At 40.7% G+C, this 27,666-nt stretch overlaps 1 long non-coding RNA gene across 1 annotated transcript in view; it reads right to left on the reverse strand.

Moving 5' to 3' along the window:
* LOC122472475 overlaps nucleotides 1-27,666 on the reverse strand; it is a 398,762-nt gene that overhangs the window by 67,996 nt on the left and 303,100 nt on the right. The window contains exon 2 of the long non-coding RNA XR_006294449.1: nucleotides 6,513-6,597. This is a non-coding gene — a long non-coding RNA (uncharacterized LOC122472475). The remainder of the gene's footprint in view (nucleotides 1-6,512; nucleotides 6,598-27,666) is intronic.

The following is a 27,666-nucleotide window of genomic DNA, read 5'->3' on the forward strand; positions in this document are numbered from 1 at the left end:
GGGGACAGAGGATCCGAGAAGGCTCTGTACTGACAGACTGACAGCAACGAGCCCGATGTGGGCCTCCAACTCACGAACCGTGAGATCATGACCTGAGCTGAAGTCAGACGCTCAACCAATTGAGCCACGCAGGTGCCCCTTGACTTGTCATTCCTGAGGAAGTACATCCCAATTGTAATTGTCCCTCTACCATACAGGGCTCTAAGAACACTGGAGACAGGGACCATATCTTTTTTGCCAATAATTGTACCATCAGTACTCAACATAACACATGGCATGTAGTAGGTACTCAGTAAATATTTTGTGAATGAATATATGCACCCTTATCTAATACTGTCCCCGGCATGCGTATAGTAGGTGACAAATACACATACACACCTACATAAATATATAAATGCAAGTACAAATACATATAAACTAAAGAATTTCATATATATAAATAAGTAAAGTTATGAAGGAATTGTTTCAGATGCCGTGTGGTAGAGTGGAATGAACATGAACTCTACAACCCGTAGATTAGGATCTAACTACAGTTCTTCAACTAACTGTTGTGTGAGTTTGAGTGAATTGGCTTAACTTTCTAAGCCTCAGTTTCCCCATTTGAGGAAAAGGATAATAACTCTGAACTTGATTGCCAAGTTCAAAAGAGATGATGTTCAAAAACTGCCTAGACCAGTGCTTCGTAAGTCCTCAATAAACGGTGGCTATTGACGTGGTTGAATTTGTATATAATATATGTTAAAGAAGAATGCAGAACTCTATTTAGTTGAGTTCCCACACAAAAACAGCGTTGGATACATTCAGATGGGTTCAGTAAGTAGTTGCAGAACAAATAAGTGAAAACATCGGTTTTTAGCACGACTTGAAATCTCTATTGTGTGAACAACGTATTTTTCAAGAGTATGCCAGAACAATGCAGAATCCTGCCGCTAGGTGTCGATAAATACACATGGCAAAAAACGAGGCCTAGCTTCTGGTTCTGATGTAATATTTTCTTGTAAAAGTAATGATAAGGCGCTATGGCTATTTACACGCAAAGTTGCATGCTCAGTCAGTAATTCAAAAGTGCCCAACTGTACAGCCGTATCTCTCAAATAAATTCATATTTTCTCCCCATCCCTTCCTCTTTTCCCTCTCTCCTTCTAATCCCTCTCTTCTTCTCTCTGCTTTTTTCTCTCTTCTCTCTTTCTTCTTTCCTTCCTCCCTTCCTTCCTTCCCTCCCTCACTTCCTTCCTTCCCTCCTTCCCTCTCTCCCTTTTTCTTCTTTCTTTCTTTCTTTCTTTCTTTCTTTCTTTCTTTCTTTCTTTCTTTCCTTCTTTCTTTTCTTCTCAGAGAACAAAGAACAAAGCCTTTACTCTGGTTATCATATTTTAGAAGGCATGCACACACATAAACGAGGAAGTTCAGGCTCCTAGAGCTGGCAAAAGGCTGAGCTGGGAACGGGAACTTTCTGCCATAGCACAACACCTTCCACTTGCACCAGCCCAAATAATTGTTTAAACACTGTCCCCACTCTTCCTCATTGTTCCACCTCCTTAAGTCTTTTCCTAGTTCGCCCATGATTCAGATCATTTCTTCTGTTTCATGAGCTTTGCCCATCCACACCTTCTCCCAGGAATTCTACCTACCTTTCCCCACTCCCTTTAATCCCCTGGACATCTGGGTAACAACTGATTTCTTCTTGGGGCATTTAGAAACCATCCTCAAAAATGTTTTCTTTTAGCCATCCCTCACTAGATACAAAGTCCATGTTACATGCTGTATTACTTTGCTAAGGCAGCCAAAACAAACTACCAGAGATCAGGTGGCCTAAACAACAGACTTATTTTCTGACAGTTCTGGAGGCTACAAGTTCAACAGCAAGGTGTCAGAGGGGGCTGTGTCTTCTGAGACGTCTCTCCTTGATGTGCAGATGGTCCTCTTCTCCCTGTGTCTTCACATCGTCTTTTCTCTGCGCAAGTCTGTGTCCAAATTTCCTCTCCTGATAAGAATACCAGTCTATTGAATTAGGACCCACCCTCATGACCTTATTTTAACTTCATTCCCTTTTTATACACCTTATATCCATAAAGGCACATTCTAAGGTAGTTTAATATGAACTTTGGAGGGACACAATTCAGCCCACAACATAAACCACAAAGAGCCCCCAGATTTTCTCAGTAGCGTTTATCATAACTGTAATTATTTTCACATGTAAGTCATTTTTAAATGCCTAACGCATACCTAGAGTTTCCATAAGGGCAGGAGTCAGGTCTGTTTGGTTGAAAACACAGCTTTAGTGGGGATGCCTGCGTGGCTCATGTTGGTTAAGCATCTGGCTCAGGTCATGATTTCATGGTTTGTGAGTTTGAGTCCCACGTCGGGCTCGCTGCTCTCTGCTTCAGATCCTCTGTCCCCTTCCCCCACTCACTCTCTCTTTCTCTGCCTTTCTCAAAAAATAAACATTAAAAAATTTAAAAAGAAAACACAACCTTAGCACCCGAAACTGCCTGGTGCCTAGTATGTAGCAGGTTATCTCCTTGACATTGCTATTAAAATCGTCTTTGTTATTATTATTTCCTATGTAACTCCAGTATCTGGCACAAAGTAAGTAGCTGAGTAAATATTTAGTTAAAGACATTTAATAACTAGCAACTGAAAAGAATTCCCTAGACACTTTTTCTTTTGTTGTGTTTTCTCTTAAACCAATGAGTGGCTCACTTTAGCATGCCAGTCCATGTATGTGTCCTTCCTTCCCTCACCACATATTTGCATTAGCAAACAGAGAAAGGACTTGCATAGGTCCCTTCCCCAGATTCATCCTTCTGAGAGTCAGATGCTTAACTGACTGAGCCCCCGCAGGCGCCCCTACAATGTTTGCATTTGAAACATATTCTCTTGGGGCTACTGCACCCATGAAGTAAGTCTTTCTTTTAATCATGCTGGGCCCATGCATTGAGAAAAATGAGGCCCCGTTTTTAGCCCCTGACACTGAGAACTCAAAAAAAAGGTAAAGAGATCATCAATGAACTGGGGAATGCCATGTAAAACAAACTAAGGGAAAGATTTCGATGAAGAGTTATAAAAACAACTTCCTTCTCTTCTTTAAGTAGCTGAAGGTATGATTTTTCAGGGCTCTGTTGCACAGTCTTACAAAAAGACAACATGAGAGGAATTGAAATTTTAGATTGGGCCAGTGAGCTATAATGATTACCCAGAAATACGTTTTGAACATCTGAAATAACCTTTCCCATCACTTTCTGTGAGACCATAAGCTAAAGTACTTGACGAGGTGCCTGGGTGGCTCAGTCGGTTAAGCGTCTGACTTCAGCTCAGGTCATGATCTCACAGTTTGTGAGTTCGAGCCCCACGTTGGGCTCTGTACTGACAGTTCGGAGCCGGAGCCTGCTTTGGGTTCTGTGTCTCCCTCTGTCTCTGCCCCTCCCCCACTCGCACATGCTCTCTCTTTCTCTCTCAAAAATCAATAAGCATTTAAAAAAATAAAAAAATATAAATGAATAAAGTACATGACAAGCTATACTGTTACCAAGAAGAATTTACTGAGAAAATGTTCTCATTGTAAGCAGCTTATCCAAATTAGGAAGGGAGTTTACTGATCTGAATACTAAGATAGAGCAAGACACCTGATCCTAGTGGGAATATTTTAGCCTTGTGTTCACCTCTTGGCTCTTCCATCAGCTGAACAATTTCAGGCCAGTCACTCAAAATTACTGAGCCTTGTTTCCTTCTTAGAGGAACAGGGGAGCACAATCTCCACTTGGCAGATATGTTGAGAGGGTTAAAAGTGACCTCAAATGTAAAGGGCCAAGAATGAGTCTTGCATGGTGGACATGCTTCATCTGGGCCAGCTGTTCCTGCTCCAGTAGCTTTGAACTTCTGCCGTGCGAATGCAGTGGAGGCTAATCTCAGAACCATTTATGTAACCAATAATTCCCCAAATGTTAATATCTCTTCCCATTCAAGAAGACTAGATTGCTAATTCTTGCACCTTTGAAAACTGCTACAATTTTACTTACATACTGAAAAAAACGAGGCCCAGAAAAGGCAAGTTGCAGATTATTTTGGCACCACACCGAGGAGGAGGAATCTAATCTAGCTCCATCTGTTATGCAAAGGTGGGCTCTTCTTTTCATTTGATTAATAAAAAGTTAAGGAGAAGAAAAACAGCTGTCATAGACAATCTGTTGAACTGATACGGTAGTTACTTTTGATGAGCCCAGAAGCCACTAAATAAGAGTTCTGTTCATTTAGGTGGATGGTGGTGATGCAGCCACACCCTGATCCATTTTGCTGGCTGTGGCAGCATACCCCAGTTTCTGAGATGATAGTTGCTCACAACTACCCCCTTCTCCAAAGAATCTCTCCCTTTAAGCCAATACTACTTAGCCTGAGAGGTTCTGTCCTCCCCACTCCACCCTTCTACAACCCACAGCCAATGACAGACTGACCACGGATAGAAATGGTGGTGCTCGTGTCTCTACTGTGGGGTGTAATTAATGCTCCAGAGCTCCCCTGTAGGATCAGGCTGAAGTGTCTCCAGGTGAGACTTCATCCTTGCTTAGCTCCTCCTCCTGCCCTTCCCTCATTTCCTTCTCTGCGAGGCTCTTGCCCAACTAAATATCTCTGCTGATCTCCTTTCTCCAGTTCTGCTCCCAGGAAACCCAACCTAAGACACCGGAGAAAGCAGATTACTAGTGACGGATATTTTATTAATGATTACTGTTACTTTTGAAACAAATTCATAGAATGACGATTAGGATTCGGGTATCACACGAAAGGAAAACATTTAAAACTTAGAGTTCTAAAGCAACTTTAAAATGTTTTGTCATCTGAAAATAGACAAATGGTAAAAGGCTACGAATGGGATCTTAAAATGTTGAAAGCATTCCTGTTATACTTGTCACAGATCAATAATGGCATAGATTGGCAACTTGCCATGTAAAAGAGGCAGAAACTATTAAGTTGCTGTGTAGAAACTAAAGTTTCTGTAGTTTCGTACAGCAGAAACTATTAACTTTCTCAATGTTATTATGACTTAAGGAAAAACACTTTCTTTATCCCCTCCCCCTCAATCCCCAAACTTTTAGCCACATGTTTCCCAGGTTTGGAGAGAGCACTGGTGACTCCAAGTGGCCAGTAAGGCAATTTTTGGTCAAAACTCCCAAATAAAAGAGACAGAGACACCTGTCATCCTAATGTATACAGGTTTTCTGTTTTTTAGAGCATTGATGGCTTGAACACTTTGTTAACCTCTGCTGGTATACTGTATGAGATTTCAGAACTTAAATATCCTTTTATTATAAGACTAAAATTGGTATTTCTTAGAATATCAAAGTCTTTAAGAAAATCTGAGATTATTCCAAACAGGCATGGGAATTCAGAACTATAAAGAACGAGAGAATTAAATAAGAGAAATTAAGGTCTTGGCACTAAATTAAATGATTTCCAGTTTCTATGGTGTTTTTAATACCATATATAAGCTGTTTTAAATATGACCCTATAACTATATGACCCTGGGTGGCTCAGTCGGTTTAGCGTCCTACTGTACTCTTTTTTTTTTTTTTTGAGAGAGAGAGAGAGAGAGAGAGAGAGAGAGCGCACAAGCTGGGAAGAGATAGAAAGAGAGGGAGACACAGAATTAGAAGCAGGTTCCAGGCTCCGAGCTATCAGTACAGAGCCCAATGCAGGGCTCAAGCTCATAAACCAAGATATCATGACCTGAGCTGCAGTCAGGCCTTAACCAGCTGAGCCACCAGGCACCCCAGGCATCTGACTCTTGATTTCTGCTCAGGTCATGATCTCACAGTTCATGAGATTGAGCCCAGTGTCAGGCTGTGTGCATGCAGCCTGCTTGGCAATCTCTCTCTCCCTTTCTCTGTGCTCCTCCCCCGCTTGTGCTCACTCTCTCTCTCAAAATAAATACACATTAAAACAAACAAATAGGGGCGCCTGGGTGGCGCAGTCGGTTAAGCGTCCGACTTCAGCCAGGTCACGATCTCGCTGTCCGGGAGTTCGAGCCCCGCGTCAGGCTCTGGGCTGATGGCTCGGAGCCTGGAGCCTGTTTCCGATTCTATGTCTCCCTCTCTCTCTGCCCCTCCCCCGTTCAGGCTCTGTCTCTCTCTGTCCCAAAGGTGAATAAACGTTGAAAAAAAATTAAAAAAAAACAACAACAAACAAACAAATAAATAAATAGATACACCTATAACTAAGAATGCAGAAGCGTTCGCTGCTAAATATTAACCTAAAATACCATATAATATTTGTCTATTTTTTTTTAATCAAAGCATATTGCACCTGTAACTAGTGTTCTTATAAGGTGTATCATCACATTTCTTTTACAGTCATCTGTATAGATAAGTTTTGAAGATACTTGTGAACCTGAACATCGTACCTGAGAAATCTGCAACTCAAGACTCAGAAAACAGTGTGGAGGTGAATAACTTTAGCCCCAAATGGTTGCAGTGAGGTTAATCAAAACTAATGAAGGACACTGCAGACCTTAGGACACTCACCAATGGTAGAGTGGTCGTACTTCCCTACTTGTTCTGGAACATACCAGGGATGCCTCTTCAACATTCTCAACCACGCTCAAATAACCTAAACAGATGAAGAGAAAAATAGCAGAGGATAAGATAAATGGGTTAACCTGAAATCATATTTTGCTATTGGGAAATCTCCCTTCTCTGGTTTTAGATTGTTGAGAACGTCAGCAAATATCTGCTGTGAGATTCCAGGAGTCAAAGAAGTTCATCTACACTGAAATAGGCAGGTTACTTCTCTTTTTTGATTCTATTCTTACTTCACCAGTGAAGACAGAATAAATTAATTCCTTATCGTTGGAAAGAATTGTAGTAGAAGAGATTCTTTTATAAACTGAACAATTTTGTATTATGTTCTCGTAGAAAATACTTGATCAATTCATTGTCTCCAGACTCCGGAATTCTACCAGCCAAATACTGTTTATCTTCGTGGAGGGTTTTGGCAGGTTTTCTCTCCTTAGGAAATGAGTTGGAAAATATCAGTGAGACTTCAAAGCAATGGCTCGAGGTTATCTTCTGATTTATGAAATGACTGTTTCCATCACTTATCAGAACACTGAGTCTTTCCTGTGGAATTGCAATCCTAGTATGTAAATAGGCTCAGGTGATTGCTGGTTACCATATTCATTGTAAGAAACACCTCTACTGAAAGGTCAATACCAAAATGATAGAAGTCTAAAAAGCTGTGTGAGGTACAGGAGGACGTTTGGTGAATTGGGAAACACAGTCTTGTATTCCTTAATTTGGGCTCAGTGTTATACTTTTCCAAATTAGGGCATTACTCTCTCTACAGAGTTTCTGTTGATTTTCCCCACTTCCGATTTCCCTCATTCTCAATAATTGAGAGTCAAGGGCAGTAGCTCTCATTCTGATTATGCCTGTTTTGTTATCTGAGCTTGCACAAGTTACAAAACCTTTGTAGTCCTTAGTTTTCCCACCTCTTAGGTAAGAATCATAGTGCAGAAAACCTCAGAGTAATATAAGTAAATAAATAAATAAATAAGTATAAAATAAAATAAAATAAAATAAAATAAAATAAAATAAAAGTCTAGATGCTGCCCCCAGAGATTCTGATGCAGGAGATCTTGGTGAGATAAATAAATATATTTCTATATTTTTAGAGAGCTCTCTGGATGATTTTGTTCATGAGCTCATTGTAGGCACACTGGACTATCTAATATCTAATATTAGATAATGTCTGAGGACTTTTAAAGACCTACAAATATGAAATCTATTGTATAGTAATAGAAAAATTTGACATGAAATAATTTCCACTACTCATGGTTCCCAATCCTTCAAATGGCAACTTGTGAATCATTGTGTACATTCTTGGTAACATTAAATAGCCACTCATTTCAGTGGGTACAGAGAAATGAAAGAACAGAGGGGGAAAAAAATCAAATCAATTCAACCTGGCTTTGTAATTGCACAGGTGTCTCCAGGCAGAATGCACTTTTGTTTTTTCCTCAGTTGTGTGGTTATGTAAATATACCAAGTCAGGTCACTGAGGGAAGTTGGTACAAAGGGAATATCTACTCACTCAAATGTGGACAGCGGAAAGGAAACCCAAAATCAAGGCTCTGAAGAAGGAGGGGAGAGAACCGTTACCAGCATCTAGAGATTGGGGTTACTCAGAGTTGTGGCCTTTAGTACGGGGACACAGCCAGTCTGCAGCAACCGGCAGGGAGAAAGTCAGGGTGCTGAATCCCTGGCCTCCATGTCCTCCCTTCTTCCATTGTGTTATTGATGTGTACTGCCTCTCATTAGCTCTTCCCACACAGGGGAGGAGAGGCAAGGAAGATGGAAGGCATACATAAAGTTACAGAGTAAAATGTAAAATGTAAAATGATTTGGAGGTGATGAATCTGCACAAAGACTTAGCTCTTCCTCAGTGATTTCCAACCTCCATGATTTGAACATCAGAATCTTCTTTTTAAAATCTCGCTCCTTATGTACTCACACAGATGCTTCCTGTTCAGCCTCATAACCCAGCTCAGATGTCTTCAGTTCTGTCAAGTTGTCCTTGGCCCTTGCCCACAGGCAGTAGCAAGCCCCTCTGTGTGCTCAGCACCAACCGGAATAAGTTTCCGTTCACATCATGTTTTAGTCCTATACTGAAATTATTATTGACTCTCTCATATTTTGAATAATCAATGTCAAAGTGCCCTTGAAGTTTTTGTAAAACAAATGGAGGAGTCTGATAGAACAGACTGCTTTTTGGGTTTCATTGACACATGACATCCATGGCTGACTCGCTCTTTCTGTTCCTGTTAATATGCCCACCTGAGAAATCACAGACCACGGGTATATTGCTCAGCAAGCAGAGAAAACTAGATGAGCTTTGCGGAACAGCCTTTCTGGCTGGGCTTCTAGCTCTGACATCCTGACATACCCGTCCTCACTATACAGGTGGGTTAGTCAGAGAAGATCGAATAATTCTATGAAGTGGTTATAACCCCTTCGTCATCTCTGGCCTACCATCATTTTTTCTAATCCCCAAGACATCTAATCTCCATGTCACTGAATTATTTGAAATATGACAATTCTACATGCACAGAGTTTGGTTTTCTCTCCATATGGAACATTTCACTTATAGGTTCCCATGGGTAAACCTGATCACTTACATTGAACTTGGAAAGCCCCCAACTAAGTAATACTGAAAAACCGTTTCTTAGAAAGGTGGTTTTTGATAAACATATTTGTTTATGTGGATTATTTTGAACATTTATTTCAGATACCTTTGAATGGCTGTAAATACAGACTACAATTAAATAAGACCTTACATTTAAAGGCTTTACAATAATATCTGTTATAGAAAACTCTCAATAAAAAAGTTACGTATGACGTTAATGACAGCAGCTTACATATGTAAAACGTATTCCTGCGAAGTGGGTATTGGTAGGATTCCCTTATTATAAAGAGAAAACTAAGACTGAATAGTTACTTGAATTTCTTCACCGAGAGACAAGCAACAAATCTCACATTCAAATTCAGCTTTTCTGATTTCCAAATCGGGTGACATTTCACTATATAGTTTCTTTCTATGGCAACTAGTTTGTATCCCTCTGTGCACTTACTTTGTCATAGTATCACCTTTTATTTTCTCACACCTGTGAGTTCATGATGCCCCAAATATGAAACCAATCCCTTTTCAGCCTAGGGAGCTTTGAGAAACCCTAGGTAAGGGCTTGGTATGCTGTTGTGACAAACCAGGTTATCTTCTTAACTGGACCCCTACCTCTGGGTGCAAAGCTCCTGAATTCTCTTGACACGTTACTACCCCTCTGGGTTCACGTCTTAATTCTATTTCTTCTGAACCTGGAGTCTTGCTTGTTATTGCCATCTGTTATAGGTTGAACTAGGTCCTCCAAAAATGAGCCTTAATCCAATATCAATGGGTGTCCCTATAAGAAGCAGAAATTGGCATTCACAAAGGGACACCGGGATACGCACGCACAGAGGAAACACCATGTAAAGACACATCGAGAAGGTGACCATCTGCAAACCAAGGAGAGAAGCCTCTAAAAGAACAAGAACAAACACCCAAACCAAATGAAACAGAACAAAATACCCTACTGACACCTTGCTCTTGGACTTCTGGCCTCTAGAACTATGAGAAAATTAATTTGCGTTGTTCAAGCCACCCAGCTTGTGGTATTTTGTTAAGGTAACCCCAACAGGCAAAAAGACACCATTCTCTTGAGGAGTCATGATTTGAGCTCACACGTTTTCTGGGTTAGTCTTCCTGCTTCCTGCATAGTCTGCATAGTTGGACCACAGAAGCTCCCTAGCTGCATGCTCCCAATTGTATTTTTTACCCCTCTGGCTTTAGTCTGACTTACTAGAACTTCCTGGTGTGACAAACCTACCTGTCGCTTCTGACAGCCGCTGTGGTTTTCACTATACTATTGTCAGCAGATGCGATGGTGGGACTTTGCCTGCCCTTTGATGAGAGATGTGAGCAATTCCCCAGCTTCCACCATTTGCACTGCCAGCCTCCCTGAATTCCTCCTGAATTCCGAACAAGCTCTGCTGTTTTGCACCTCTAGACTGACTCAGTACCTCCCGCCCTCGGGCTGAATTTCTGTCCACTCCCACCTCCCCTTTGCCTGGCTAATTCCTACCAATCCTTCAGCTCTCCACTTAGAAATAACTTCGTTGAGAAGCTTTTTCTCATGCCACAAGACTGAGTTAGCCCACACATCCTCGTCTACCACCCAACACGTATATCTCATTATATTGTAGCTCAGAGGTTCTCAAACTTCAGTGTGCATCAGAGTCAAACATCGGGCTTGTTAAAGCAAACACTGCTGAGCTCCAACTCAGAGTTTCTGGTTGAATAGATTTGGGATGAGTTCAATGATTTGCATTTTTAACAAGGTCCCGGTGGTACTGAGACCACCCTTTCAGAACGACTGCTACAGATAAATAGCCTGTTTCCTTCCATGATCCCCCCCCACCATTTTACCACCAAGAAATTGCACTCTCTTTAAGTGTAAGGATTTTGTCTTTCCAATCACTGTGCGCCCAGGATTTTGGACAGAGCCAGAAGCATGATGGATACTCAACAAATAATTGTTTAATATACAGATGAATGAACACGGGGATTCTTTACATCAAAGGAATACTTTTTAGAGTAAGATTTTGTACCAAGGATATTTAAGAAATATACAAATAAGAGAGAATCAGCACTCTTTCCGAAAAGGCTAAGTGCCTAGAGCCATAATGTTGTTTATACTGGTTGATACATACACAAAACTGTTTTATTGAAAATTTGACTAGCGTTATTTTGCCTCGGGGAAATGCTGTAAAATGTATGGCTGGAAAAGGAAAATGTAAAATAAGATGTGAAAATGAAGCATTAGGAAAACTGGTCATTCATGAACACAGAAGGAAGCCAGAAAGCAAATACAAAACAGAAGAGCCTCCAAGACCCAGGACTCCTCCACTGGCAAAACTTCAAATCACAAATCAGAGTCTAGAAGATGGAAGAAATAAAACCTAAAGGTACTGGCTTAAACTGACTCTGAAGACATTGTACAAGGAAGCAGACACAGCTGCACTCCCTTCTGGCTCAGTTGCTTTACAAGAGTAATTTTACTGAAGTTTTAATGTGCCCTGCAGCCCCCAAGCCCCCCTCCCAACCTCCATTTCATGGTCCCATCCACCCATTATGGCAGCGAGCACCGTGCAGGGACCCAGTGGGCCGCACGGCACTGATTCAGCTGCAGCAGCTACATAAATATTAGTGCTCTGGGGCCACTAAGAAAGAAGGTGTAGTAGTGATTCGCCAGCTCCACAACCCTCTTTCTAATATTTTTCTTTGACTTTTATGAAACAGCAAGACAATCAGGTAAAGAGGCCCCATTTTGCTGACTAGCCAGCTCACCAGCACTTTATGTTTCTATAGACTCAAAAGCACGAGGCAACATCACTTCTTGAACATCGAATGGGGTGAAAAAAGTCTCATGACCCAATTTTATCTTTAGCCATCCAGGAAAAGGTGAGCTCTCAGATTCATGTCGTTGGCAAAACATTCTTTCTACATGCTAGTTTTCAGTGTCTAGAAATCTAATCCAGCCTTCACGTTGGTATCACACTAGTATCAGTCTAATATAGACATCATATATCAGCACTTTCTTCTTTGACATTCTTCAGCGCACCCCTTTGTCTGTAGCTAGGGTACTGATTGGTCTCAGCTCTTCAAGGGCATTCTTGGCTTATGCATTCAGCAGAGTAATTATTAATAACATCTCTCTTTTTCTTTCAAAAGTGTTCTGGTTTGGATTACATATAATCACAGGGTACCTGGATGCCTCAGTCAGTTAAGCATCTGACTTCAGCTCAGGTCATGATCTTAATGGTTCGTGAGTTCGAGTCCTGCATCGGGCTCTGTGTTGACAGTATGGAGCCTGTCTGGGATTCTCTCTCTCTCTCTCTGCCCCTCCCCCACTCAATCTCTCTCTGTCTCTCAAAACTAAATAAACAAACTTAAAAAAAAAAGATTATATATAATCACTCTGTCAATAGCATCACATATGAAGCTTTTTATGATCTGGTTCCACCTTAATACTTGTTGTCATTTTATGCCTTCTCCCCACCCCCCGCCACCAGCCATACCTGATTATTTTCTCTATACCTGTGCACATGCAGTTCCCTCTGCCTGGATTGTCCTCTCCATCACCACTCAACTAAACCAGCCCCTTATTAAATATCTACTCATTCCCCAGGTTGTACTTCAAAAGCCTCACAACGTCTTCTCTGACACCAGTACTCCTTTTCAGGGCTCCTGTCGCATTGCAAACGTATGTTCCTAATAGCACTGGATAGCTTATTTGTAAATGTCTACACATCAATCTATATCCCAGCGATAAATCATTCTCAAGGATAGTAGTTATGTTTTTTCATCTTGACATGGTATCAATGTTTAATGAACAAATGAATACTGCCATGACCTAAGGGAAGTCAGAATTAGTTTGGAAGCAATATCCACTTTGAGAGTTCTCCAAATCCCCCTTTTAGGTCTGAGTACCTAAATTAACATGAAGCAATGCATGCACAGCAGGGATCTGTTTAAAGCCATCTTCAGGGGCACCTGGGTGGCTCAGTGGGTTAAACGTCGACTCTTGGTTTCAGCTCATGGTCTCACGGTTCATGGGTTCGAGCCCCGCTTCGGACCTTCCACTGATGGTGTCGAAACTGATTGGGATTCTCTTTCTCTCTCTTTCTCTCTTCCCCTTCTCCGTCTCTCTCTCTCAAAATAAATAAATAAACTTAAAAAAAAAATAAAAGCATCTTCATATCTACCTCTCTTGTTGGGAAATAACATATCCTTCCTAACTGGAGAAAGACTGGATGATGGCTTCCTTGCATGGTCTTTGAAACTCAGGATCTTTCTTACTGCCTCAGTCAGCTAATTTAACCTTATCAGGAACTCTGTCAGTACTCTGGTGAGCCTAGCTTTGTCTGTCTCCTACAAATAACCAACGAGAAATTCCTCCTAAGTGTTGGTAATAACTCTTTGAGCAGCCTTTCTCTTGCTCTGCAAGTTGGATGCACTGCATTAGCCTTGGGCTGTGAGTACACCGCACATTGACAGCAAGATCTCATGAACTGCAGTCCAATTTTGAACGTAAGAGTCCTGATACTTCTGGGAAGCGGTGTTGCATGAAGACCGATCGAATACTAGGAGGGGTGCTCTAAAATGGATTGATTTGGGGTATTTGATTTCTCTCCCAAGTTCTTTAGTTCCAAGTGTGTTCTACAAAATCTAACATAGGATGAAAGGCTGGAGATCAACATGAGCATCTTGCCTTTCTCAGCCTTTAGCACATGGAATGCCCACACCTCGTATATTTTCTGTCAGAGAATGCTTCAATGTCCAGTTTCTCAAGCTGTCTCATTGCTTTCGGATACCACTGACTACGTTCAAAGCAAAGTTTGAATTAAGTCTGGGATGATTTCAGTGAAGGAGACTCAGTCCCAAAGGTTAATGGGGCTGTCATTGTGTGAAGAGTAATGCTTTTCAATGGTGACAAAGCGATACTCAACAGCTTTCAAGCCAGCTCATCCATCATTGCTTTGGATTGTGTTTTGCTACTGATGTAGAGTTTAATATAGAGCTGTCCACAAAGCATCGTGATTCCTTCTCCCACGCTGACCCCAGCGGTACATGTCAGGCAACATCTGGGCCCCGCAGCTGTGAGGCCTTCGAGAGCCTGTGCATACGCCTCTTTACAGGGGTAATATGCTGAACAACACATGTGCTCATCGGAAGAATGCACTTTGACCCTACAGGCACTGGTCCTAGTGTGATGAGTCCTATAAAATATTTAATCATATATTTTATGATTTTAATCAAAGGAAGCATAGCATTGACATTTCAGTAAGCAAATGAAGGAACAAAGCAAGACTTGGCCCCGGACATTAGTACTCACACCCAAATGGAAAACAAACTTATTAACAAAAGGCCTTTCCAAAACAAACCTAAGTCATTATGTGTCAAGACAAACTACAGTTGTTCTAGTAACAACTCCATGGAAGGACAGAAGAGGTGTTCCAGCCAAAAAAAAAAAAAAAAAAAAAAAAAAATTGGGCTAAGTGATTTTCATAGCATTTTTTCCAATGGTCTTGTGTTTGAAATGGGTATTTAAAAGCATTCTTTTGTAGTTCTGTCAGTAGTAACCAACAAATCATCCTTACCTAGAAAACTACAGAGGCATTCAAAATGCGTGAAAAAGGAAAGAGCTACCATTGGAAGCGGCCACTGTAAACAACAAATCTTTGGCACCCAGCTATGATGGCCACTGGCAATGGTTCCCCTTTGTGCTTTTGCTTTTTCTGCTTTTGGGACTCTCTGTCTCCCTCTCTCTCTCTGCCCCTTCCCCACTCACATGTTTTCTCTCTCTCTCTCTCTCTCTCTCTCTCTCAAAATACATAAATAATCTTTAAAACAAATTCATGACTTTACCTGACCAGCACCCAGCCACACCCCCTTCTGAATTGTTCACATCTAACTACATGATGGTCTTCCTATGATTAATGATATGAGATGCCAATGAAAAAGAATGCTTACCTGGTATTTCCAGATTCTCCTGACTTGCTAAAATAATTTGCTCTATTTATACGTCATTCAAAATTATTTGCTTTTTTTTTTTGGCCTCACGGAAGTTTTTCCTCAGCTTCTTTACATATGTTCTTCAGGTTTTTTTTTTTTCTTAGTAACAAAGCAATAAAAATAAGCTCTGTTTTATTAAAAACCCAGGGCATATTGGCATTTCATTCTATTATTCTGAGGTCCATTATTACACTCTCTAGTATTTACTTTTCAAAACATAATTGAAGGTACACTTACCATATAATGTAAATACAATTATTTTTCTCATTTGGGAAATATATTTTAAGTAAATATGAACAACATACAAACTATATTTTGATAAGAGCCAGAATTAAATCACTACGAATTCCAAATGCATGTTCTATTTTTGTTTTCTATCTTTATATTTTGCTTGTCTTTCTGATTAACCATGTTTTCCTTTTTCTTTATTGCATAGTTTTAGAATTTTAATGTGTCTGAATTGCTTGTCACAATGAAATCTCCATTTCCCCACAGCATTTAACTCATTCTTGCTAAAAGCTTAATTTATTTTTTTAATTTTTTAATGTTTATTTATGTTGAGACAGAGAGAGAGAGAGACTGTGAGTAGGGGAGGGACAGAGAGAGAGGGAGACACAGAATCCAAAGCAGGCTCCAGGCTCTGAGCTGTCAGCACAGAACCCGACATGGGGCTTGAACTCACGGACTGTGAGATCATGACCGGAGCCAAAGCTGGCCTCTCAACTGGCCCTAAAAGTTTAGTGTAGATGGTTTGTTTTCAAATTGTTCTCACTGCTTCCATGGGTAGGTTTCACCACATCCTGTACGCTAAGATTTGCATATATCAGCTGCCCCAGGCACAAAGTTACACTTCAAGTTAAATCATCTCCCCCAAACTTTCCCTTATCCCAGCTTTGGATGTCCTCGGGTCATGAACGATTTTAATTTTCTACAAGATCATCAAAATTTTGTAGAAAGGTACTTTGTTTTGCACACTACTAATCCTCTAAATTATGCCTATGATTCTAATTTTTTTCTCGTGTTTTAAGGTTTTCGTATGAATATTTCACAAACTGTCTGCCCAATTATAAGTCACTCAAGATTTTTAAAAGGCCAAGGGGCCCATGATGGGCAAATATTAAGCCTCTTAAAGTGAAAATGTGAAGCCTAGAGAATATTTATACAGACTGACTTTCTGCACAAGGGGCTCAGCAAAGCTCATGTGATTCACACATGAGATTTTCTGTGGAACCATAAATTAATGGGACTGAAATGATGACGATGCAGGAATACAAGGAATGTGTTCTGTGCCATGTTAAGGCAACTCCCACACACTTGTGCTCAATGGCACAGTAACACACACACACACACACACACACACACACACACACACCCCTAATTATGAATCATGTCAGCAAAAGCTGTCATTTTTTCAATTTAAATCCAGAGAGAGAAAAAATATCCACTTCTACCCCGAATCTGGAAGATGAGGGGGACTATTTTGGGGAAGGGAGGGTGGGCTTAGTCCAAGGTGAGGCTAAACGAAAGGGACACTTGAAAGAAAGCTGGAGAGCACTGCCTGCACGAGGTGAAGAAAAGGCAGGAGATACCAGAGGCACTTAGGACACACTTGGCTTACATCGCAGCTTTGCCAGGAACACGGGTGGCTCTGGTGCTCTAAGGAAAAAGGCTGCTTCATCACAGGAGAGCTATAGTTTGGCCTGTTAGGATTTCGTTTGGCTTCTTGGCTCTATGCATTGGCAGGTGTGAATGGCAAAATCCAGTTATTTCAACTATTTCACAACAAACATTGGAATAATTATCAATTAGTAAGCATGTACACTTACTTTTTACAATACTATTGCAGGCAACAGGATCCTGTGTAGGTAGAGGAAAGTGAAATATAAGTGATGCTCACTGGGTGTTGTATGTAAGTGATGAATCGCTAAATTCTGCTCCTGAAACTACTGTTACATTTTATGTTAACTAATTGGAATTTAAAACCTTGAAAGAGAGAAAGAAAGAAAGAAAGAAAGAAAGAAAGAAAGAGAGAGAGAAGAAAGAAAGAGGAAGAAAGAAAGAAACAGAAGGAGAGAGGGAGGGAGGAAGGGAAAGACAAAGAGAAAGAAAGAGGAAGAAAGAGGAAGAAAGAAAGAAAGAGGAAGAAAGAATGAACAAAAGAAAGAACGAAAGAACAAAAGAATGAAAGAAAGGAAGAAAGAGAAAGAAAGAGGAGAAAGAAAGAAAGAAAGAAAGAAAGAAAGAAAGAAAGAAAGAAAGAAAGAAAGAAAGAAAGAGTCAGTTAGTTAGGTATCTCGGTGCACCCAGCAAGCACCTTTCCCTTTTCTGCACATCACTCCCATGGAGATGTAGCTAAGTGCAGTTCTGAATGTTTCTCCTCTATTTGTCTCCCTGTGTCCAAGGGACAAGGGTCTCCATCTCCACAGAAAACAAAATGTATGCCAGGCAGGTTTAAGAGTAAGCAAATGCCACGTAGATAGGTTAAGATACAAAAGGAGAAAACTTCTTCCCTTCCCTTGCCCGTCCCCTTCCCCTTCCCCTTCCCCTTCCCCTTCCCCTTCCCCTTCCCCTTCCCCTTGCCCTTCCCTTCCCTTTTTCCTTGCCTTGCCTTGCCTTGCCTTGCCTTTCACCTTCAAGCAGTTTAAGTACAGAGAGAGAGAACTGGAAATAAACATGACTCTAAAATTTGTATTATTATGACGCATCTATTTTTTAGGCAGGAAAGTATTGAACTAAGGAATTGCTCAGATGACCAAGTCAGGAGCAAATACACCTGGCACAGGGAAGCATGAAAACAAAATGCCGGTCTTGAAGAGAAAAATTGCAATGGGTTAATTTCTGCTGGGGTTCAACATGCTACGCCATAGCAAACAAATAAGAATCGTGCTGGGTCTTGATTTGTCAGATTCCTTTAATTTACTAAGACTGCATATTAAACAAAATTGTTAGCAGCTGGTTGTCTACAAAAACCCAGCTAAGCTCCTGGGAGCTATTGTATAGTTGTTTTCTTTAAAACCTGTCCCAGTGTGCACCAAATTGATGTTGGAATGAAAAAGATAACTCTACCCAAAGTGCCTTATTTCAGCCATTCAAATTCATCTTCAGAAACCCAGGGGACATTTTCCCTGAACACTATATTCTGCATTGCTGAAAACAAGGAAGGTCTCCTCCCCAAACTTCAGTGTGCTCCCTTCACTCTGGTAGAATTTTTCGTGAAGTCCTTGGACTGTGCCCACCATATCCTCGGCCGTGCTTGCTCACGGAAGATCACAGCAAACCACTTGTGTAATCCCAGGCTTAGGGCTTGAATCTGTTCTCCTTCCTGAAGCCTCTCAGCTTTCTCAAACTGCCTGTGATCCAGATTCCCTACGTGCAATGTCTAAAGGGCAATTCGATGGCTTGCGACTAGGAGTAAAAGGGAATTTTTCTTAAAACAACCAAACAAATCACAACGGCAAATGAAGTCACAGTCTCAAGATGAAGTAATAAATATTGGGGGAAATTTACCACCTGAAATATGTTTTAAGAATTAGACAAAAATTTGGATTTTTTTTTCCTTTCAGGAAGAGATCTTCCTTCCTGCTAATAAAATTGATTTGTTGTAAAATTTTGATCCAGCTTGGCCCTACCTTTTTACCCAATTAGATAGATGACTTAGGGAAAATCAAGGTTCAGTCCCAACTTTTCCCATTCGGCCCCTTTCATTTTCTGATAATATTAGATAATTAATGAATTGTGTGTTGTAATGCTTTGTCACCTCAAGAGCATTTGGGAAAAATGCTTCTTGTGCCTACTGAGTAATGGCCTAAATGAAAGACCATACTCAAAAGAATGCTTTATCTCCACGCATAAAACACATTGAATATTTATGATTTTAATTGCTATGCACCATGTGCATACTCGTTTGTACAATTACATACATCTTTAAAGGGCAAGGGGGAAGGATGATTTTATGACTATAATTCACAATGAGGAAGTCACTGAAAATTTCTACTAATTCAAGACAAAAATTTATTTAAAAATTCTTTGGGGAAAAAAAAACCCGTAGGAATCTCTATAGGGTAACAGGCATTTCTGCGTGTTTGTGAAAAAACTAAACGCTAGAGTACATTGCTCTTGGATAAAAAGGTAATATTGACTCTTCTTAGACTTCCTGCCTGTTTGCTAAATGGATAATTCAGAACTGGGAGATAAAGTTCTATTTCTGTTTGTTGTTTACAAAAACACATGCTAATGTAATAGTGTATGAGTAGTTGAAGGAAAAATGCCAAACACGCCGTGACATCCAAAATGCATTTGGCTGTTTGCTTTTACTATACGCTACTTTCTTTCTCCAGCTCACCCGCTCCAAGACCAAGGATTTTTTCGAGTGAAGCTAAAAATAGCCAGCCAAGCCTAACAACTGGTTTCTGATTGGCTCAGAGCAAAGGCCACTCAGCCAATGAGAGTTTCTGGGAACAAAAGCAATTCTTTTGTGTGTGAGATGCTCAACCCACGTCAAAACAGCTTCAGGCTGTAGAAATGATTTTGGTTGAGATTTAACAAGGTAATAATGCATTTCAGCCCTCTGAAAGGTTTGAAGCAGAACAAAGGGGGTAGTGAAATCTACAAAACAAATGGAGCGCTTAGGCTTTCAGGGGATGAATCATCCGGGTGCCTGAGCTACACACATTTGCAAACCCAGAAAAGCAATAGCGCTAGGATTTTTTTTTTCCTTTCTTCCTGAGATTTTAACTTTTTTTTTGCAACCGTTTTCCCTTCGCCAGGAAAAAGCAATCAAAGATGTATTCTGACTGTGAACACGTTTATTATGCTGATTTGCCGATAAATAGAAAGCAACTCGTCCACGATTCCTTTAAATCACGCAAAGAGAAAACAAAGACTTATGTGCCTTGGAGAGTAGATAATAAACTCCCAAAACTTTAGACTCTGGTTTCTGGGCACCAAAAACAGCCCGCGTTCTCAAAGTAATGGCAATTCCTAATTAATGCTCTGAAAGCTCTCAAGATAAGCAAAATAAAGGGGGACTAGTTAGCAGGCAAAGGCATTGAATTCTGGGAGGTTTTGGCCACCTTCAAGACCTTATGCCTGTAGGGGTCGCTGTTACACAGCTAACGAACCTCTTCAGAGCATCTCTCCCCCCTTTAATCTTAAAAGAAAGGAGAAACCGGGCTTGGTAGGTGCCTTTCAGGTAGGACAAAAGGGAGTGGGGAGGCAGTGTTTGAAACCCTTAAGCAGGGTTTATGGTCATCAGTGTGAAACAAAGCATCCCTTAACAATACAGATTACTTCACATGCAACTGAAATGCTGTATAGAACAAAATGTTGCTACAGTAACCACTGGAAATGTTACATAACACATAAGAGCTCATAAGCCATTTCATGGCTTTAAACTGGCCTTATTGAAAGGATAATTCAAAGATGGCGAGATGCTTGATAGGCTCCAAGTTTTTAGGAAAGGCACGAGGGCATACACTTTAACCTCTTACATAAGGAACCTCTACAGGTTACCAAGCCCAGAATACTGTTGGCAAGGAAACACAAATAACATAATTATCTACATGTTCTCTTCCCAGAAGACTACAGGTTCACACTTTTTTTGTCTCCAATATACCTTTTATAAACAATTAGTGAAGGAAACTTTAAACGTTTTTCTTGGTGTGACATAAAAGACTAAGAAAATCGAACATCTCAGTAAAATGGAATCATATTTTTATTGTGTGATAAGGTGTAATCAAGGAGCAATATTTCCTAAGAGTTACCTCTTTAAGGAAACACAGAGTCTGTCTGTGGTGAAATACTACATGTGCTAATTATTGGTCCCAACTGCCTTTAGGAGTTTGTAATAGATCTTTTGCCATCAAACAAGGATGGGGAGGGGGGAGGTTGCTGAGAGGAGTATCCTATTCACTTAACAATACAAAAGCTGGGGTGATTATACACCATTTTCTTTTCCTTTTCTTTTCCTTTCCTTTCCTTTCCTTTCCTTTCCTTTCCTTTCCTTTCCTTTCCTTTCCTTTCCTTTCCTTTCCTTTCCTTTCCTTTCCTTTCCTTTCCTTCCCTTCCCTTCCCTTCCCTTCCCTTCCCTTCCCTTCCCCCCTTTCTCCCTTTCTCTCTTTCTTTTGTATATATGTATGTGTGTTCAGTTTATTATAGTCTCCTATGGAAAAAGAAAAAGAAAAAAAATCTTATTAAGACATTATGACTAGAGAAAAGAATCTACATCCTGAAAAGCACAGCTATAACTAGAAGCTGTAGATAATAAATCTGAAGACCAGAGAATCACAGGCAGGGCCACAAAGTTAGCGGGTTTATATCCCCAAACAACTAAACCCCCGGAGGATTGTGTTTATGTAGTTTTCAACATGAAATGTCTGGGGAAAAATGTAAGTTCTGTTCTTGTGCAGTACTTTTGTGAGTTTTATAGTCTTAGCTTTATCATATCGGCCCAGAGCCAGTTAGAGGAATTCACCAGCAACTATGTAGCATGAGGGGGTATACGGTGGGGTACACAGTGGTTCGTGGAGAAGTAGGATGGGGCCATTGCAGTGAAAGAGGCCCTGAGCCATGAGACCCAGGTGCCTTATCTCCTGTTGCCCGTCAGCTGCTGAGTTGTTCAAACCCCAGCCCTGAAGGCTACCACTGTGTCATCTGCAGGGTGCTGGGTGAAGAAGAGAGGGGAGAAAGGAAAACAAAAATCCTCTCCCGTCTGGCAGCACAATTCTGAAGCTCGAACCAAAAGCATGCAGGTAGTCACCCTCCTCACCTTTCTAGTAGCCATCGCCAGACATCAGATCTGCTTTCTTTCCGTATCTGGTCATCAGTAATAAAAGCCTCATATGAACATCTGCATAAAATGTAGGTTTTAAAAATATCATTATTTTTGTCCCGTTTCCCCCTTGCGTACCTGTCATTTTGTACCCCTGCCTTCCATTCCAGAGGGAAACAGATGCTGCCTCAGGGTCACCCCTTCCGGAGGGATGTGGTAAAGCAAGAAGCAGAACACTGGCTTTGCTTTCCAAGCCTACACGGATAACTCAGAAGAGGGTCACAGTGACTGTGGGTCTCAGAGCAGTGGATCTGGAGCCCCGGTCCCTGGATGAATGCTGGAGGGGCAGGATGACTCCAGAGTTCAACATTAGGCATTGGAAGCCCACCGAAGTCAAGCAGTACAGGGAGAGGTGACCACGCCAAGGTTCCCAGGCCTCCAAAAATTCCCACCTGAGAATGTTACACAAGCATCTGAGAGCTTCCAGACCTCATGGAGATCTCTTGGGTAAGTGACAAAGTCAGACGTGGCCATGCAAGCTGGGAGATGACGGTCTCTTCCCTGTTTTCAGGCAAATTTAAGCATCCCCCTCTCTGGTGCCTTTTTGGAAAGGTTAGAGGATTTGTTGACAATACAGGGAAATTGGTCATTGGAGTTAAAAGTAGGTTAAGAAGAGTAATACCGGGGCACCTAAATGGCTCAATCAGGTGAGCATCCAACTGTTGATCTCAGCTCAGGTCACGATCTCGTGTGGTGAGATCCAGCCCTGTGTCGGGCTCTGTGCTGGGTGGGAAGCCTGCTTAGGATTCTCACTTCCTCTTCCTCTGCCCCTCCTCCATGTGTGGGCATGGGCTCTGTCTCTCAAAACTAATTAACTAACTAACTAATATAAATATGCAAAAACCATTTATTGCATATCTGAGATTTAAGTAATCTAAAAACCATACTTTACATTTTCCAATAACTGTTATTCATTACTTCATTTGATCCTGAGTACAATCCTGATGGAGTTAGGTATTTATCATTTAGCATTAACTAAGCAAGCCATTCTCATTTTTATATAATCCTTCACAATGCTCTCTGGGATTTATCATTATTATAATCTCCATTTAATAAACACTTTAAAGGTTTATAAACACTAATTTGAAAGACTTGGCAGCCATCATTCAGGCTGTGTTTCTGATGCCAAAAAAAATTGATAATTGAGGTACTCTCCCGAGAAATTTTTTTTCCAATCCTCCTCTTTACAGAATTACCTATATCACTCATGTTTTACTATTCATTTTGGAAATAGAGCCACAGTCTCTGGAAAGAGCCCTGGCTTGGAAGTTAGATTTTGAGATTAACCATTAGGTAAGTACTTAGGATTTAGTTAGTTATAGGTACCAGGGAGAAATTGGTCATAGCTAGAAAGCTAGGAGATCAAGTCCAAAGGATATAAAAAACAAGAAACCATAGCCATGCACTGTATGGAGAGGTCTGGTCACCAACACCAGAAGTCTAGTAATTCTACAATTAATAGAGTTACTTCTCTACAATTAGTAGAATTACTTCTACAAAACCGTGGAAGTAAATCTACAAAAAAAGTCTATAATTATGACCTTATGAATAGAGAAAATATCTAGATCCTGAAAAGCATAGCTAGAACTGGAAGCTACATGGAATAAAGGTGAAGTCCAAAGAATTACAGGTAGGCCCTAAATGTTAGCCAGAAATCCTGGCTACAAACAGTGAAATTAGTTAGGAATCCATACCTCAAAAGGGAATCGAGGCATCAATAATGGAGAAGGAGTCAGTATTTGGGAGAGGATCATTTCTTAGGAACTAGAGCAAATAGCTAAGGATTCTGAGTTCCATATTAGGAATTATAAGTGAGTGGCTCTCTGGCTATTGTTCTTTCACATTTGTCAGCTACTAGGCATCAGCAGTGGATAAGAGCACCCTTTTCTGTGAAGCCCATAAAGTAGCTGAGAATCGTTCTCAATAGTGCCCCAAGAAACTCCACATAATCTATTGGAATTATAATTTGGGGTCTATATCAAACAAACAAGTTAATAGCCTTTTGGAGAATGAAAATTATGGTTCTACAGGGTAGGGTGACCATATACCCCAGATTTCCCAGAATGGTCCTGATTTACATCTCTGGCTGTAGCACAGTTATTAATAGCACCCCATTTACTCTCAAAAGTGTTCCAGTATATACTATAAATTATTCAGTCTCTCTATTTATGGGTCAAATAGCTTGGCATCCAAACCCTACTTCTGACTGGCCATGTAATCTTAAGGCTGTATAAAATCTGTTAGTCAAGTCAGTGAAGAAAACAGACACCCCGAGTGGTTGCTACCATGGAGAGAGTACTCCTTTTATGCATATCTATGAGTTCTGATCGACACTAGGCTCAGATTTCCTTCTAAGAGAAATGAATACCTACATCCAAAACTAAAATTGAGTGAGTAGTGACATAAGAGGGACTCAGTGTGTTTTGTGTCCTTAGGACCAGAGGCTCTGAGATGTGATAAAAATATTTTATCTAATATTGCTGGATAAATTTCAAGTGATATTACTATTAGATTTGTTCTTGAATTCATTCTCTGAACAGTCACAGAATGCCTATGATAAAGTGCCTATGCCACTCCTGGTTTCCTATTCCCAAGGCAGACATCACCAACTGATCATGGAACTCTTTCCCACGCAGAATAGGCTCAACATCTGAGCTCCTCAAGTGCTCCTGGCAGCCACACCAGTTAAATAGAATTGATACTAGAGCCGAAACCGATGTTCTATCCATCCTTGGCCTCCCATATGTCAGATACTGTACTGGAAGGTGGAAATGCAGAGAAGCGTAAGAAACTATCATTGCTTTGGAGAGGCTTCCCATCTACTGGAGAAGACAAACACCTCAATCATTCACTGCAGTGGTAGAAGGACTCAGGGAGCTTGTACAACAGATATCAACCATACCATTGTCAACTGACAAAAGACCTATGTAAAAAACACTAGAAGAATTATGATGAAACTCTTGAGGCAGTCCAAGGAAAGACTTATTTGCACTTAGAAGCTATTTAAATTGGAACTTGAAGGATAACTAGGAATAATCAGACTAAGAAGAGGTAAGGGTATTCAAAGCAGAAGAAACAATAGCAGGTTCAAAGCCATTGTAAAACAGAGTGAGTGGGAGTAGAATGGCAGAGACTGGGGGTGGGGGAAGTGTACAGAAGGGTTTCATTTTAACGGATTAGTGAAAAAATACAAATTAGAGCTATGTCCACATTGAAAACAACCGGGTAGGAATTAAAATATTCATCGATTAATCAAAAATCCTGCCTACACATGAAACTATTTTGATGGAATCTTTTTTTAAATGAATTGAACAGTAAAGAATTCATTAAATCAGTCTGCCCCCCCCCCCTCCGCATTTTGGCTTAATGCAGCCAAAGATGCAGATTTCATTATTTCTTGTTCAGTCTTTTGCTTCTTTCTTCTCAAACTCCCATGAAAAATAAAGAACAGACGGCCCTGTCTTTCCTAATACATTAGTCAGGTTTTTATATTTATTTGTTTTTCATCCTAAGGTCATGCCAACTTTAGCTGCTGTATCTGCATTAAAATCTAAAGCTTGTATTTGCTGAGGACAAAGCAAAACACTGGTATGGTATTTTAGCATATAGAAGGTTCATTTCATGATTTCTAAGGTATTCATGGAGATGCACCTTGTAAATATTCATACCCACAAACCCACAGGACCTCCAGATCAATCTTCAGACTATTTTACTGGATTCCATTTTTTGGAGTTATCTGTAGTTGTGCCTAGCTTTCCTGGTAAAATTTAGCTGTGTAGACTGGATCTGCAGTGATTTTAATCCCCGTTTGTCATAACACGTATCTATACATCTTACTTAGCTAGCTTTGGGTTCTAAGCTACCCATTCTTCTACCATGAGAATTATCTTCCAGAGCCCTTGGAAAAGCTCTCTTCATTTCCAATATCCCAAGTTCCATTCCAAGTACCCTGGGGTTTCCTCCTTGATATCTAAAAATAGTGTCCTCTTAAGAAATTTTTAAACTTTTGTAGATCATAATCATCCTGAAATAATTAGGCGTATGCCTCTAAGGGGACTATTCATTATTCTGGGTTCGTATTTTTAACCTAAGTTTTGTTGAGACAAAAATATGTTCGAATCTATCTATACATGTTTGAATCTATCTATACATGTTTGTAAATTGAAAGGTAGTCCTTCTCAAGATGAATATTAAAAACAAATCAGTTTGTTGTTTTTTTTTTCAGGCAAAGGGTTTTTTTTTCCTTCTCCAGCTCTAGTTCTCTGATGGTTATAACTGATATGAAAACCTCAAAATATTTTGGGTTTGGTTCAGATTAGCATCTGTGACTTTGAATGTTATTCCAAACTCTTGAGTCCATAAATTAAAAATGTATGAGCAAATGGCTCATGCCAGATTTTTGCTCTCAGATACAATCAGCTCCAGCAACAAAGCATGCGAATGACAAACGCAATATAAATTTTATCTGACCTGCAGGCAATCTCCTGCTTGTGAACAGGTTCTTTTCCAAGAGCTTCTCTGTAAGTTGCTTAGAACCCCAAATCAATTACTCATTGAAACAGTGCTACACTGTGGTGGGGAACCTAGGCCAGCCCATCAGAGCCGGGCATGGAATGCCAAGACCCCTAACTACCTTTTGTGTAATGGACTGAGTTGGAGAACAAAAACAGTGTAGTTGATTATTCAACTCTGTATGTATGGATTAATTTAGCAACCTACTCAGAGACAGGCAGTACTTTTTTTTCTGTAACATTTATTTATTTTTGAGAGAAAGAAGCAGGGAAGGGCAGAGAGAGGGTGACAGAGGATCTGAAGCAGGCTCTGCATCGGCAGCACAGAGGCCGATGCAGGACTTAAACTCAAGAATGGTGAGATCATGACCTGAGCCAAAACGGAGAGTTGGCCACGTAACTTACTGAGCCACCCAGGTGTCCTGCCAGGCAGTACTTTTATACAGAGTTTATGAGGACCAGGAGGTTAAGTCATTTGCACATAGCATTCAGCTCATAGAGGCAGAATTTGAATCCAGGCGTACTGGCTCCAGAAAGGGTTGGAGAGAGGGGTGGGGGGGTGAGGAGGGAAGGTAATAGGAACGAGGAACTGAGAACAGCTAGCTGTGCAGGTGTTCATGTTAATCTTTAACAGGGTGCAGCTTCACCTCCGTTTCTTCCTGCTATTCCTAATTCCTTTGTAATCTTCTCTACTATTTCCTGTTCTCAGAACTTCATTTATTCTTTCTTCCTTTCCTTTTCCTTCTTACACCACTGTAGGTTCTTCTGTTAAAAGTGAGTTGAGGGGCGCCTGGGTGGCTCAGTTGGTTAAGCGTCTGACTTCAGCTCAGGTCATGATCTCACGGTTCCTCGGTTTGAGCCCCACATGGGGCTCTCTGCTGTCAGCACAGAGCCCACTTCAGATCCTCTGTCCCCCTCTGTCTCTGCTCCTCCCCTGCTTGCACTCTCTCTTGCTGTCTCTCTCAAAAATAAATAAACTTAAAAAAAAATAAAAATAAATAAATAAGATAAAAGTGAGTTGAGGGGTGCCTGCGTGGCTCAGTAGGTTAAGCATCCAACTCTTGGTTTCGACTCAGGTCATAATCTTACAGTTTGTGGGTTCGAGCCCTGTGTCTGGGCTCTGCACTGACAGTGTGGAGCCTGCTTGGGATTCTCTCTCCCTCCATCTCT

This window comes from Prionailurus bengalensis, chromosome B4 (assembly GCF_016509475.1).
Source record: "Prionailurus bengalensis isolate Pbe53 chromosome B4, Fcat_Pben_1.1_paternal_pri, whole genome shotgun sequence".
Classification (NCBI taxonomy): Eukaryota; Metazoa; Chordata; class Mammalia; order Carnivora; family Felidae; genus Prionailurus; species Prionailurus bengalensis.